Here is a 13,505-nt window from a genome sequence, read left to right as displayed (position 1 = left end):
AATGTGGAAATCTGTTGTTTTGGGTTTTTTTTTTCCAGGAAAGGCATTTTCTGCAATCAGCCATCTGACATTAGTGTAACATCTAAGATTAAATTATAGCCCAAACCAAAACAAGGGATATTTGGGATTGCTGATACTTTCTCTTTTGTGTATGCAAATGCCACATGGGGCCAGACAAATAATCACTGTATGCTGGAGAATCCCCAAGCAAAGATGATGCAGCATACCAGCAGCTTGCTTTCTGGATTTCTTAAAAACTCATTGCAGCGGGTCCTCAACTGGCACAACCTAGCAGAGCTCCTTGCCTCATCTCCTTTCATCCTCTTTTGAGCTCTGCTAATTATACCAGCTAATGAAACAGCTTTTTGCACTCGGCAAACAAACTTCTTCACTCTTGACTTCCAGAATGTTTGTCATTAACGCAAAGGGAAGATAGCTGCAGCTTCTGGGGTAGAAGTGGTAATCCCACCACTTTGCAGAGGCAGGTTTATAAATGGAAGAGACAGACAGAGAGAAGCATGTAAAAGAAGAATTTTAGTAAGCCAAATTGCCCAGATATTTATAAGCAACCTCAAGGGTTCTGTACAGAGAGTTTCCCTCCTCCACAATCCGGAGCATGGGCTGCAGCTCACTTGGACATAAGCAAGCAGGATCCGGCCCCAGCATCAGTACAGGTATGGATGTGGCAGCATGGGCTGTGATACAGGCATGGTTCAGCACCCAGCAGCTAAAGTCACATCTGCTGTGACAAGTGTCGAAGGAGCTAGCTTCCACACAAGTGGCAGTCACAGCTTTGGATCCAGGTGAAAACATAGCAGCCTTTCACTAAATTCTGGTGACATTTGCTTTATTTTACATTACAGAAGTAGGAATGCTGCATTAAACACTGGTAAGGGAGTTCCTGACCACTTTTTTCTAATGGCGATCATCACTCCACATCTTTTTTTAAATAATTTGAGACCCTTGTCCTGTGAACATTTTGCATGTTTAACATTAAACCTGCACAAAGCGCAAGGACTATTTATATGCATAAGCCTAAGCATCTATTTTACTTCAAGATGAACAGAAACAGTTTTAAGCATATTAGTCATGTAATGCTTTTGAATTGAAGTGTACGATTCTGTTGAAGGCCACTAACAGAGAGAAAAGAGGCTGAAAGAGAGCCAGGAAATGCCTTCCAGCCATGTAAAACTCCTATGAGCGCCTGGTAACCAGCCCTCTTCCTTGCACGTTGCCGTGTTTCAGCGTGAGCATGTGCACAGGTTGGGAGAAGCACAGATAGCTGCATCACATAAAATAAATGCTCATTTTTCAAAAAGAAGACCAGGTAGGATATGTGTTTGTTATGGGCAAATCACTAGTAGTCAATAATTTATTTGCTGAATTTTGCCTCTTCCTCTGGCTCTTACTTGCCTGTAAACAGTTTCTTTACTGTATTTGTTAATTAATACCCCCCACAGAAACCAAAAGAAAGATTTCCATTATTTTAATAATAAAATTATTCTAGGTACAGGTTCAAAAACACTGTCAGAAGAAACTGAAATGTTGATTAAGTTAGAATTAAATGAAATTACCAGATGAATGTCAATGCAGTCTGAATTCTTGTATGCCCATCTGGTAGACTCATATAAACAAAAATGAAAGAAGAGGAGATTATGTCATTAACAAATGCCTGCACTTAAACAAGGAGCAACTAAGGTTTTTCAGGCAGCCGTAGAGCTGGTGTTCCTTGCTTCTTGAGTTGTTTATGTCTGAAACCATGTCTTTTCCATGCCATCTCCCTCACTGAAATGCCAATGTTTTGACTTTTAGGGGCAAAATGCCCAGCACTACTTCTGTTGTGCTCCATTTTAGCAGGTCCTCCTTCCCACAAAGCCAAGGCAAGGCGGTTTGGTTTCCAGCCCTGTGCCATCAAATGCTGTTATCTTCTCCCCCAAGCAGGCGCTGTTCTGTCTGCACGTGCTGTGCAAGCACACCTTGGTCCAGAGAGCAAACCCCATGAAAATGGCTGTTCAGACATCTGGTCAGGCCACACAGCCAAGAGGGCTGTGGTGCAGGCTGAGGCGACCACATGAAGCAGAGCAGCGCGAGCAGGGCAGTTGCAGTTGGCTTCATTCAGACCAATAGTTTTACAGTGAGAGAGCACTGGGAGCTGGGGGTTTGTGGGGTTACATCTTTTGGAAGGAATAGCACCCCAGCCTGCCTCCTCCAGAAGATGGTTATATCAGCCTATTTATTCTAAGATTTTTTCATTTGGTCATTTTTCTCACCTTTTTATCGGTCTGCCTCTGGAGGAGTCTCTCAGTTATTCCTACAATTAATACATCCACCTCCAAATCCTGATTCTCCATTTTCTCTTTCCCGTACTCTGCCTATATAGAGACTAATTATCTGACTTGTTGAGCGTGGGTGTCAGTAAGAGATTTCTGCTCCTCCCCATTAAACAGCCTCAGCTTCTAGTGCAAATGAATGTTTTCCTTGGACTGTTTATGGATATGGAGATAGCACTGTGTTACTCTACAATGTGATTTTGTCAGAACAGTGAGTGTAAGAACACGATGGCATGATTCCCCATTCCTCATCTCTTGGCAAGACTGAGTTAATGTAATTCAGCCACAGAGTTGTAGCCTTTGCTGCTTCACCAGACACCTTTCAGCACTGCAACTAGTCAGCAATAAAATAGCAATAAAAAAGCCTGAGCCCAGCCGTGGGACTGACAACTCATTGAAAAGAACGGTGGGTAAATGAAGCAAGCCCTGAAGCTTGTCAAACCTGGGCGCTGTTGACTGCCTGAAGCTGACCTCTGCCAGTCTTATGCCCGGACATCAATGTTCACACCCTGAGGACTATCAGGAGAAGAACTAACTGACGTGAACATCGATGATGGGCACCATGAGAGAATCAACCTTGGCTGACCTGGTTCAAGACCATTTCAACTGCTAAAGCTCACTGTCAGCACAAAGTATTGAGTCCTTGCCCTGGTTTCAGCTGGGATAGAGTTAAATTTCTTTGTAGTAGCTAGTATGGGGCTATGTTTTGGAGTTTTGCTGGAAACAGTGGTGATAACGTGGAGATGTTTTAGTTGTTGCTAAGTAGTGCTTACGCTGGTCAAGGACTTTTTCAGCTCCCCGTGCTCTGCCGGGTGCACAAGAAGCTGGGAGGGGGCACAGCCGGGACAGCTGACCCCAACTGGCCAAAGGGATATTCCATACCATATGACGTCATGCTCAGTATATAAAGCTGGGAGAAGAAGAAGGAAGGAGGGGCGTTTGGAGTGATGGTGTTTGTCTTCCCAAGTAACCGTTACGTGTGATGGAGCCCTGCTTTCCTGGGGATGGCTGCACACCTGCCTGCCGATGGGAAGTGGTGAATGAATTCCTTGGTTTGCTTTGCTTCTGCATGCAGCTTTTGCTTTACCTATTAAACTGTCTTTATCTCAAACCATGAGTTACCTCACTTTTACTGTTCCGATTCTCTCCCCCGTCCCACCAGGGGGGAGTGAGCGAGTGCCTGCCTGGTGCTTGGTTGCTGACCTGGGCTAAACCACAACAGTCCTGAAAGCTTAATCTTGGCAAGCAGCAGTCTAACAAAGTGTGTCAGCTTGGCCGCTCTTACCACGGGTCCTTCCAAATCAGACACAATCATGGCTGCTGCTAGAGCAGGAAAAAATGCCTCATCCCTCTGCACTGAGCCCCCACAACAGGAGATCACTGAACCGGAAAGCACATGGAGTTTCAAAGCTGCAGTTCCTGCATGGTTTTTGTTCCTCCATATTGCAGCTGGTGGTAATGTTGAGACACTGCACTGGAGAAAAGCCTCAAGTGGAGACATTGGTTGCGGGTCTGAATGAACCCCTGACTTGTGACACTGTGCCAAAATTAGGTGATTTCCACCATAGCACCAAGGGGTAGATGGCATCTGAGCTGTGTGAACAGGCCCTGCAGCACAGCCTGCCTACCTGACAGAGAGTTTAGGACTTCTAGACCCCCATTTTCACTCTCCTCTTAACTCCTACAGCAGGAGCTACAGCACTCTGCCAGCAATCAGGAGCGTTGAGGACACGGGTGGGGCTGCCCTTACTTGCTGCTCCTCTTTGCCTGGTGACACCATGGCCAGCAGCTCAGAGGGGTGATTACAGGGAAGCTCCTGTGCTGCCAGCCCCAGGGACTGAGACAGGAACGGGAACAGGAACAGGGACAGAGCTGGGGACAGGGAGGTCTGGGCCTGTGAGGAAAGGGCTCTTACCAGGCTCAGCACTTGCAGGGATTATGAGAGGATCAGGCATGCTTTGCAAAGATGAGCACCTCTGAGGATTCAACTCCCAACTTTAATAAGTCTGCTGGACCCTTATAAACTTGAGATTTGTCCAAGCTCGTTTTCCCTCACTCTCGCCATCTCCCCCACCAGGGAGCAAGTGACAGCCTGCTCCTGATAGTCACCTCCAAGAAATTCATGTTCATGGAAACTTAGGAGTAAGAAGACAACTATTTTTTTACAGCAGTAGAGCATATTCCTTCTCTGTGGTCCTTCTGCTAAAAAAGCAGGCTATTGTAATGTGTCCGTTTGGCAAGAAAAAAACTAAGATCGATCAATGGCTTGGCGTTACTTTTTCCTTAATAAATGCAACTTCTTTGCTCTCACAGTGGTTTTTTTTAGGGATATTGTTTACTCCAGCTTCAGCCCTACTCAGACCATTTGGAATTCAAATAAACTGCATCGCATTGCGTTTTCTGGCAGGCACTCAATGCAATGAATTTCAAACTAGTGTTTGATTTTGTCAGCTACAAGGCAGAGAGGCATCTCACTAGTTAAGACTAATTCTTCCAGTTGCTACACAGCATGACCCCATAAATTTGCTGCCATTCACATCATTGAGGTCATGTTATCCCTCAGTAACAGCATCCCAAAAACATGGTAAAGTGCAGATGGTGATCTGCAGAGTTAGGAGACTTTGAACCTGTGGTATTTAATACCTGGAATTAACTGTGGGTGTATCTACTGACATTTGGAAGCAAGATAAAAGATTTTCAACCTCTAGGGTGATTCATAAAGACTTAAAATATTTGGAGTTATTTGTGGTTGCAGATCTTAAAAAGATAATTGAAAAAGTGTTGACCAGACATGACTTTTCATTAATTAGATAGATAAGAAGAACAAATGAACTCTTTTGAGGTCAACAGATCTTCCCAAAAATATGATTCCCCGTCCCACCAAAAAATTATTGTTATATATTTTTTCAAGTCAAGGTTTCCCAAAGAGCTTTACAAAATGCTCCACGATAAGCATAAAGACAGAGTATCGTTCAGACCTATTATACACTCTGACTCATGCAGAGCACGGACTATTTAAAGCTAGCTTTAAAGGGGGATCCTGGCCAAGGCCTCCTCCCTCCCACTCATTTTGTATACAGGAATTAGCCAGAGCCCCCCTGTTTCCTCACATGCTTCAAGCAAGTCTCCTGCAGCACTGAGATGGTTGTGCTTCCCCTTCCTCTTCAGAAAGAGCCCTGCCACCAAGCAGCCCAATTGCCTAAATCTTCATGTCAGCCTGGCGACTGGAAACAATACCACTGTTGCACAAGCCAACTCCCAAAACATTGAATGGTCGTGCCTGTTTTCTTCATGAATGGTCTTCCTGTCACCACGACCATGAGGAAGGCCAGATCCCTGGCCCAAGCCCTGGATGCCACCCTACAAGAGCCGGGTACTTCTGCTACACTGCTCGGCAGCAGGCACTGCTGATATTTGGCTCTTGCAACTCGTTGCCCAAATAAGGTTTCCCTGACCATGCAGTTATCATCTCTGTCAGATGTGTAGGCTCAGATGGATGGCCCCGAAGTGGCACAGCATTGCCTGACTGATCTCACAGGGGACAGCTTGGAGGGCAGCATGCCCCCCAGGCACAGCTGGGGCTGCCAGATGGGACTGGAAGATGCTACCAACATGCTCCAGCTCTGCCTGGTAACAAGGAGGATGCTTTGCCGAACACGAGACCACCATGCTGTGAAGGGCACAGCTCTGCGGCTGCTGCCTCAGGAGAAAGATTTTTCCAATGTATGATGGCTTTGCACACTTGAAGAACCAATTTGGAAACACAGTATAGCACCACCTTGGCAAAGCTCTTCTGCAGTTGTGTTGTTCAGGGTGTTTTACCCTTCAGCTTTGCATTGATGAAGTTCTTACTCTGCCATAGGGACAAGGTACTTTTATTTGAGACACCTGGCCTGGGACGACTCATTTCCAGTTTTGTCTGCTCTTGCACCCACTCCCTTCAGAGCGTTACTCTAAATCATTTTCTTAACTCTATCTTTGCCCTCTTGCTGCCTAGCACCTCCTGACTCCTTGTCAAAGCCTTATCAAAGGCTTCTCTTTTCACCTTTCAGACATTCCCTAGGTGACCATTCTCAGCCTCTATCATCCTTCAGCCTTTGACATTACCTTGCTTTCTCCCATATAGACTTTCTGCCTGTGAAAAATTGCTGTGAAGGTCTCATCTCTACTCAGGGCTCATCTCTTTAACAAGGCACTCAGCTCTCGTTTCTGATACTGTCAAAGCAGAATGACTTCCTGGTAGTCTCCCATAACATCCTCACAGGCAAGCTAAGGAAGTGTGGGTTGGATGAGTGGACAGTGAGGTGGACAGAGAACTGGCTTAACAACAGAACTCAGAGAGTCATGATCAATGGAGCAGAGTCTGGTTGGAGGCCTGTAACTAGTGGTGATCCCCAGGGGTCTGTGTTGGGTCCAGTCCTGTTCAACATATACATCAATGACCTGGATGAAGGGACAAAGTGTACCCTCAGCAAGTTTGCTGATGATACCAAGCTGGGAGGAGTGGCTGATACACCAGAAGGCTGTGCTGCCATCCAGCAAGACCTGGACAGGCTGGAGAGCTGGGCCCAGGGGAACCTCATGAAATGCAACAAGAGCAAGTGCAAGGTCGTGCACCTGGGAAGGAACAACCCCATGCACCAGTACAGGCTGGGGGCTGAAATACTGGAAAGCGGCTCTGTTGAGAGGGACCTGGGAGTGCCGGTGGACAGCAAGTTGACCATGAGCCAACACTGTGGCCTTGTGGCCAAGAAGGCCAATGGTATCCTGAGCTGCATTAAAAGGAGTGTGGCCAGCAGGTCGAGAGCAGTTATCCTCCCCCTCTACTCTGCCCTAGTGAGACCACATTAGGAGTACTGTGTCCAGTTTTGGGCCCCGCAGTTTAAGAAGGACATGGAACTGCTCAAGCAACTCCAGCAGAGAGCGGCCAAGACGATCAGGGGACTGGAGCATCCCTCTTATGAGGAAAGGCTGAGACACCTGGGTTTGTTCAGCCTGGAGAAGAGAAGACTGAGGGGGGGATCTTATCAATACCCATAGATATCTAAAGGGTGGGTGTCAGGAGGATGAGACTAGGCTCTTTTCAATAGTGCCCAATGACAGGACAGGGGGCAATGGGCACAAGCTGGAACACAGGAAGTTCCACCCAAACATGAGAAAAAACTTCTTTCTTGTGAGGGTGACAAAGCAGTGGCACAGGCTGCCCAGAGTCTCCTTCCCTGGAGACATTCAAAATTCGCCTGGATGCGCCCCTGTGCCCCCTGCTCTGGGTGCGCCTGCTCAAGCAGGGGGGTTGGACAAGATGATCTCCAGAGGTCCCTTCCAACCACTACGATTCTGTGACTCTGGGATTCTGTGACTCTTCCTCCTTCTGTCCTTCCTTCCTCTAGCCCTGTCTTGGAAAAGAGAGTTGTACCATGGCCTATCCACATTGGGACACTCAGAAAAATTCACAAAAATTGTGAAGTGAAACTGGCTTAAACAACTGAGTCATCTTCTCTTTGAATTAGAACACCCATGCAGATAGATTGAGATGAGATTTTAACTAATTCCCTTCACATTTATACTTGCAGGTAATCTAGATTACCTCCACAGGCACCCACCTTTGAAAGACTCTTGCCACATCATGGTGACTTCTCACCAATCTCCAATGACTGGCTGTTGTATGTCTTTCCTTTTTCTGCCTGTAGGCACTTCTTGGAAGGATTCATCTCTTTTGTCCTGCTGTGTAACACCTAGAAGAACAAGACCTCAACCTCCACTGGGCTCTGGTGGCACCAGCATTAACAAGGTCTAGAGCTGCTGTGCCTCAGAGTCAGGGCTGCACTGGGTGGCAGTACCCCATCCAAACTGTACTGCAAGGGGAACTGGCATCAATTTTCTGGCAGGAGAAGAGGCTGCCTGAAGGGAAACCACTGCTGCAAGTAGGATGCAGAACTCAGTGTTTCCTCATAGTTGAGATACTTGGCACAGAGGTTATGAAAATAAAGGACTACCAACTCTTTTCTAGGGAAGTGGGTACAAAGATAATTTTTACGCAAATTCTTTTCAGAAACCAATTTTCCCCATGAGAATGCTGGCATTTTAAGAGCTAACAAAAATGCTTCATTTGTTTTCTGCTGCCAGGCAGGAACACTGTGTTTCAGATTTGTCTCAAGAACTTCCTGAGCAAGTGGATTTGCCATGTTAACCTCACTCTTAGTTGTGGTTAACTTCTCCTAAGTGCCAAATATTGCTATGAGTCTATTGATTGCTTTTCAGGATGCAAAAGAGAGGAATGTTTTGAACATGCAGTGGGACTACCTTCACTGTTAATAAACCACACACTAATTGAAATAAAGATACAACTATTGTTTTGAAATAGAATATGCAGAAAATGGTTTATCATTTCTTTTTCACGAGAGGCCACTGCACCACTCATTCTGAGTCGATAGGCCAAATTTTTGTCCACCTCTCTTGGGTTTTGCTATCTTGAGCAAATGGTTTTGCACCATTCATTCGAATGGTGTAAAACTGAAAGAACCGAATCTTCACTAATCAGTGTTGCCAGCGTCTAGATGGCTAACTAAAGGAACCTGATGCATTCAACACTGAAGCGATTTCTAAAGGGTCCATTACAGCTAAACAGTTTTCAAAATTCTCTCTAAATAGAGATGATGGGAGTCTAGCCTTAGGACAAACAGGGCCTAGGAAAACTGCCCACTAGAACTGAGCAAAGTCCTAAAGGGTAATCAGATATAAAGGCATCATCTCCAGTTCAATGAATCCCACAGCTGGAAATCACTGCTTGTCAGAGGAGTACTGCAGGGAACAATTACTATACATTTGCTCTATTCTTATCCTCTTCCCTAGGCATCAGCCTTTGGCCATTGCCAAAGACAGGACACTGATCTAGGTGTGTCATGGTTTTGGCTGGGATAGAGTTAATTTTCTCCGTAGAGTCTATTTCTTCACCACAACAAGGTGAAACTTTGGTGTGACCCACAAAAGACATTTCTGTGGCTGTTGTGTGAGGTGCCACTGCAGAAAGCAGCTGCTCTGGTCACTCAGTTTCAGTAGAAAGTTCACAAATAGGGAAGGTGTCAAGACCTCATCCCGCCCACATCCTCTAAGAAAAGGATCTAAATGAAATTGCACTGAAGATATCCGAACCCAAACTGTATCTTTCTGGCCTGTAAAAGAGGACCATCAACAAGGGCTGTTCTGAGTTAAACAATCCCTGCATCATGCAGGGAAGGCAGCTATCCTTCCTCCCAAACCACAGCTGAGGAAATTTGAGGGACATGCTGTTTTTCGGTCAAGTACTGTTCGGTATGAAGTCTTAGTCCTGAGCACATCCATTAAGCAGCTAGCCAAAGCTAACCAGCTTCCAGTTATCTACCTAAACATCACGTAGCATGACCTGGAGTGGACTTAAGCAACATTGTGTATCTAAGCAGAAAACCATGAGAAAGCTCCTTCTCGTGCAGCCCTTTGCTGTACAAGCATCCTAATAACACAGGTCACTGCAGGCCACTTCATCCACCCCTGTTGCTCTGTCATGGCCTCACAGAGAACTGATTCAGGTTCAATATCAGAGACACCTGACCCTGAGGCACTGTGGGGTTTGGGTCCATGCTATCCAAAAGCTACTGCAGCGTAACGATTGCAGTTGATGAGTTAACAACTCAGTACACGAGCACTCTCCACTGCAAGGCAGCAGTGGTTTGGGTGCCAGAGAGAGACTTCCTGAGAGTTCATGTGAGCCCAAGATTGCCAAGAGGCACACAGAGCACAGCATCACGACCTCCCACCCAGGAATCAAGCTGACCAGCTTCTGGCCCGCAGCTATGCAGGGACTGCGCTAGGCGCCTGCTGAGACCGGGGCAGAAATATGAGGTGAACGTTCCTCTCTCTCCCACTCATTAGTTTCCCAGTAATCCTGAAGAAAGCCAGTAGCATCTCCACGGACACAATGATTCTTATTCGTGATACAAGGATTCCTGACTTTGATGTGTCTGTGGTGATAATACTTTGGCTTAATGAAATTGTGCTGGAACCAGACAGGCTGGGACCATTAAGACTCCCGAGTTTGGGGTTTTATGGCCTGGGGAGCTGTCATGCTGTTCCAGAAGGATTTCCTCTGCAAAACAGGGAGGAGAGAAAACCCATTTCAAGCCCTCGCATCCAGCGGGCTTTGCAAAAATTCTTTAAATTCTAGTTCACTTACAAGGCATTAAGCTCCACCTTCTGGTGAATGGCTAAATTGCAGGAAGAGGCAACGCTCTAGGCCAAATGAAAACGGTCAAGTTTTCAAGACAATAGTATTGAAGTAGAAAAATGCCTTAACTACACTTGAAATATTTCAGAAGAATGCACTGATCCTCATCAAAGCGTCAACAAAAGAGTTTTAAAATGGATCGTAGTGTTTTATTTCAAGTGGGTTTATAATGATGTATTCCATTTTATTCACTTGGTGTGAACTGTCATACTACAAAATAAACTTTATGTTTCAACTGTCCCTAAGCAAAACAGTTTGGAATACCTCGTTGCACAAAACATTTCAGTATTTTATGTTTTCATTTCATTGAAGTGAACAAAAATGCATGTTGAAATGTTAAAGTTTCTTTGAGGCCAGGGGAAGCTCCCCAGGCAACACCCCAGAGCCTTGAAGCTTTGCATTGCTCATGGCTAACAACTTCTTTTCTCTGCACACTGGAGCAGGAGCAGAGACCAGCAGATATTGCTGATGTGGGGGTCCCTGGATTGTCAACAAGGTCTGTGTCACCAACTTCCTCCCTTAGATGCTGTTCAGCAAAGATGTAGATAATTGACGCATAGAGGCCAAACCAGAGTGCCAGGTCTGGACGGCACAGAGCTATGGGCAGCACGAAGAAGTGCTCAAATGGGCAGCTGAACACCTCTCCGACCACCAGCCTGGGGCTCTCCTTGCACTTATCCACCACCTCCTCCTGCCACCTGGCACATCCCAGGCTGTTGTGAGCACCTTGGACCAGCCTGCACCTGTCCCGCAGCTGGGGAGCCCTGGCTGCCCCTTCCTCCAGCTACAGCTTCCCCTTCCCAGGGTGTGCCGGCAGCCAGGAGGTACCAGGAGAAGGTCAAGGGCCGCCAAAGTGAACCATCCTCCATCCTACTTGTGTAAGAAGGTAAAGGCACAGGGGCAAGGGTGCGCTGCTGCTCAGGACAACCTCCCCTTGCCACTCACCCAAAACTGTACTGCTGGCTTGGAAGCCTGTACGGGGCTGTTTTCAGGGCAGGAAGCTGGAAACACCAGTGAGCTAACTTTGCAGGTCTCGGAAAGGGGTTTTATGCATGTATGAGGAAGAAAGGTGGGAATTGTGAGCAGGGCAGCCCTCTTTTCAGACAGCTAATGGTGCAGATCCTGGTGCAGAGAAGACATCAGTGGCTACAGAACTGCTGGTTGTCTGAGGGGATGCGTCAACTCTGTGCACCAGGGAAGTGGTGGCAGTGGTGGCGACTGGCTGGGTATGGAGGGGGCAAAAGAAGGCTTCTTTCACATGAAGATGACAGAGACTGCTTTGACATTTGTCAGGGTCAATTAGATTAAACAAAAGGAGGATGAAGAGCAGGAAAAGGAGGATGGGGAGGAGAAGGAGCGGAAGAAAGAAGGAGAGGGATGAAAAGGAGGACAAAAGAAGGAAGAGGATGAGGGGGAGGATAAGGATGAGAATGAGAAGGAGAAGGAGAAAGAAGGGGAAGGAGAGGAGGAGGAGGAAGGATGAAGAGGAAGGAAAAGAGAAGGAGGAGAGACAATAAGGAAGAATAGCAGGAGAAACCTCTTTTATTGCTGTCCTTGAGTGGAACACATTAAGCAACAAACTGGTTTCCATGAGAGAAGAAGGGTGTCCTAATGCACTCAGGTATTACCCTGGCAGAGCCCACAAAAGGCCTGCTACAACACATTACATTTTGCTGGGGCCATAGCACTGTCACCTTCTACGCTCAGCTATGTTGTCAGCTTTCTGTTAACAGCACAGTGCCTGAATTCAGCCACAGTATGTGCATGGGCAGCTTGGCAGTGGAGGGCTGGAGGAGAGGACCCCTGGCTGCCTGTTAGCCCCTGGAGAGGCCAAAAATGGAAACAGGGTAGGAGCAGGGGAGGGGTTTCCTGCCTCCCATCCAAGGCACAGCAGAAGCCAGCGGATACACAGGGATGAGCAGCTCAGGAGCTGCCTAAGGTCTGGCTCCGGCCCCACTGCTGGCAGGGTGGGCGCTGGCAGGCCAGCAGCTGCAGGAGCCCCCAACCTGTGCGTGTCCAGCCCCACCATGTGAGGGCTGTCACCCTGCTCCTGCATTGGGGACCACGGCTTCCAGCTACCAAGGGTCTGCAACCCATTTGGCAACATCATCGCAAATGGTGGCAGCCCAGCTCATCATACCTCTGTGCATTAAGATCTGCCCTGCTGATAAATGAATTCCTGAGCAACTGGGAAGTACAAAGCAACTAGGTGGTATGTTTGAGCAAGGAAAGACACACATAAACCACTACTGAACCAGTAGCTCAAAGCCCATCTAACCAACTACACAAATACCACAAATAAGACCCATAACCATCAACATGGGATGGGCATGGAATAACTCTAGAGAGATGAGGAAGAGCATGAAGAAATGGAGACAGCCCAAGAGGTGGCCATCTCACTCAGGATCTAATCACTGTCAAGTCTCTTGGGAGTACTATAAAAAAGAGAAGTTTTAAGGAAGGATTTGAAGCTGAAAATAAGCAGACATGAGTGTTTCAGGGTCCTCCTCCACGTACACATGGCAACAAAGAAGAAATCACAATGGTGAGTAGCCTTCCCAGTAGGTACAACAATCTCATTATGTTAAATCAACTAGTTTGATAAGCAGGGTAGAAACAGAAGGACAAGATCTGCTGTTGCTTCAGAGTGCTCGAGCTCTTGCATTGTCCGTGGTGCAAACTCCCGCCCTTTTCACATTTTTTTTCTGGCACGTATTTGTTTCTGGCACATCCGACAAGCGGTTGCAGTGTTCTTACAAGAAGGCATATCCACAAAACATCTACACAATGTGAAATGATAAATGAAGAAACATCCTTGGGAGGAGTGTGTTTTCGTAAGCTGCAATTTTAAAGTGTCTAGAAAACGTATTTTCAAGACGAATCAGTCTTCCTTTGGTTTGCAAGTGAAGATAGAC

This window comes from Phalacrocorax aristotelis, chromosome 3, assembly GCF_949628215.1.
Source record: "Phalacrocorax aristotelis chromosome 3, bGulAri2.1, whole genome shotgun sequence".
Classification (NCBI taxonomy): Eukaryota; Metazoa; Chordata; class Aves; order Suliformes; family Phalacrocoracidae; genus Phalacrocorax; species Phalacrocorax aristotelis.
Note: the sequence above shows the minus strand (reverse complement) of the source record.